At 43.4% G+C, this 2,790-nt stretch overlaps 1 non-coding gene across 1 annotated transcript; it reads right to left on the bottom strand.

The window, feature by feature from the left end:
- Positions 1-1,556: 1,556 nt before the first annotated feature.
- LOC141625569 (small nucleolar RNA R71) lies at positions 1,557-1,663 on the bottom strand. Its single transcript, XR_012535341.1, has one exon. It is a non-coding gene; the product is annotated as a small nucleolar RNA R71 (small nucleolar RNA).
- Between the last annotated feature and the right edge of the window lie 1,127 nt (positions 1,664-2,790).

The following is a 2,790-nucleotide window of genomic DNA, read 5'->3' as shown; positions in this document are numbered from 1 at the left end:
TATAGGAATTGCTAGTTAGTTTCCCAAAGCCGAAATCATCATCTTATGCTATTTGTTTGTTCATTTATTTCAAGCATGAATTCAGTAGTTCTATTAGTCAATTTTACTGTTGTTTTTATCGTAGTCATGAGTAGCTAAATACCCTGTGCTAGGATGTAGGGAATCTGTAGTGTAGGCAGCATTAGAATAGGGAACCCTAAATCGTGCCACGGTCGATCGACCGCCTATCTTGGTCGATCGACTGGCCTCGTGAGGTCCTGCTTCGTTTTAATTGATCTAATTTCTAATTTTGACGAATCGAGTGCACACGACTAGTTGAATGTTTAGTAATTGACTGACCCATTAGATAGAAAGATAGGGAAGGTTGCTAGACTACCAATTAAAATGATTAAACTATGCTAAGATCGAAAGATACGTAAAGTTTAGAATATTAGTCAGTTTTCAGGACGAGAGTTAGTACTAGTGATATTAGGGACCCGTAGCGAGATCGAAAGACGCTACTTATTGAGAGTGGACCGAGAGGACCTCTTGTTTTCCCGCCTCATGTGTTTGTTTTAGACCTACCTAGTTTGTTGCCGTCGAAACTACAGTGAACCGAACACCCTTAGCACCCTTTTTAATATCTGTTTCATCCGTCTATTTAGTTTATTGTCTTTTATTGTTTTAGCTATAGACCAAATCAACTCAACCCCCACATTCGTTACCTTAGACTGAAATTAGACAACTAATAATTACATCTGCCTCTCTGTGGTTCGACCATGTTACCACTAGCTTCTGTTAGTTTTAATAGGTATTATAAATATTATTTTTGGAACTCACAACGGTGGGTATCAAATTTTGGCGCCGTTGTCGGGGAGGCAATTGTTCTAATTTTTAGTTGTTTTATTTTAGTCTGTTTCTTATTTTAAGGGACATTCGTTCCTTAAGCTATTCTCATATTCTTTTTATAGTTTCCTCTTATGCGCAGGTCACAGGGTGGTGAATTAGTACCGTTCAATCCTGAGATTGAGAAGACTTTGCGCGAGTTGAGATGATCATCTAGGATATTGCCGACAGAGTAAAAGCTGAGTACTCTGTCTAGTTACTACGAGAACGAGCTGTTCGAGGAGGATCCACCTTCATCTCCTATTTCTACTTCATCAGTTGAGACCGTCACATCTCCAGATTTTCTAGAAATGGCTGAAGAAGCAACTATAGCAAGTCACTCTGAGCCGACAGCTGCAAATCTATATAAGGGGTTCGAATTACCGGGATCTGATAGAAAATTCGAACCGAAGCCTTTTTATATCAACTTGGTTGAGAGAAACCAATTCGGGGGAGCTGCAAATGAAGATGCAACCAAGCATATGGAGATATTTATTGATTATTGCTGCTTCATACCCCCGCCGACCGGTGTGACCTAGGACCAGGTGAAGGAGACAATGTTTATATTCTCACTCCGCGATGCTGCAAGGGAGTGGTACAGAGACCTGGACCGAGCTGCTAATGGGATCACTGACTGGAATTCGCTGGCCTTAGCGTTTTATAAGAAATATTTCTCTGCCTCGAAGACGAATGCTATTAGAGCTCAGATCACAAGCTTTAAACAGGGGCCTGATGAGAACTTTCATGAGGCATGGGTCCGTTTCAAGAAACTGGTGCGAACCATTCCGCATCATAGGTTTGAGAAATGGAGCTTATGCAATCAGTTCTACAATGGGCTCTATGACGATCAGAGAGCTATCTTGGATGCGGCGGCTAGTGGTAGATTCCAGGAGAATATGGGAGAGACTAAGGGGTGGAAAATCATTGATGACTTGGCCACCCATAATGCTGAGTATGGAAATTCCAGGGGAAATCAAAGGAGAGCTGCTGAATCTCCTTCTGTAGCTGCATTAGAGGCTCTCATGGCGAGATTTGATAAGTACGAGTTGGGGGGAGCTTCAAAAGGAGGGATTTACCATGTAAACGTTGTTTCAGACGGTCCTTTTGTCTGCAAAAGATGTGGAGCCGAGGGACATGTTTCAGACAACTGTCCTAATCCCTTTGAGTCCTGTGCTGCCTTTCAACATTATAGGCAGACAAACACTTACTATGAGCCGAATGTCCATCCGAATCTGAGGTGGAGCAGCCAAAATATCTTGAATACGACTCAACCTCCGTAGCAGCAGAATTATGTGCCCCCTCATAAGCAACAACAGTTTCAAAAGCCTCCATATGTCCCTCAGCAGCAACAACAATCCCAAAATTCTAAGTTTGCCGAACTGAAGAACTTGTTGCTGAAGGAGTCCCAAGTTAGAGAGGCTGGGATGAAGATGTTGGAGAGCCAAATTGCCCAATTGGCTAGCAAGAATACAACTCGAGCTCCGGGACATTTACCGACTCAAATGGACCAAAAGGAAACCCTTAATGCCATTACTGAGGAGTGGGTCTACCCTTGATGGGCCCGCTATGGTCGAGGACATTGCTGAAAAAGATGAGGCGGAACCGAGTCAGAAGAAAGCTGGAACGAACAGTGGAAAGAAAAAGACGATCAGCAGGTATGTCAGTCGATCGACTGACATACCCAGTCGATCGACTGACCAACCTGGTCGATCGACTGACAGCGCTGCTGAAAGTGATTCTTTTCGTCCTCCAATGCCTAATAACTTGAGGGATCACTTGTTTCAGAGTACTACTGCCCCGAAAATATTGAGGCCAGACCCGACTGCTGATGGGTCCGTTCCGGTTCCGAAGTACGACCCTTTGTCGATTAATGGTTCACATTTGAGATGGTCTGAAGAAGGGTCAAGCTACAACAAGGAGAAGGTT

Source organism: Silene latifolia, chromosome X, assembly GCF_048544455.1.
Source record: "Silene latifolia isolate original U9 population chromosome X, ASM4854445v1, whole genome shotgun sequence".
Taxonomy (NCBI): Eukaryota; Viridiplantae; Streptophyta; class Magnoliopsida; order Caryophyllales; family Caryophyllaceae; genus Silene; species Silene latifolia.
The sequence above is the reverse complement of the archived record's forward strand: the minus strand, read 5'-3'. Positions and strand labels throughout refer to the sequence as shown.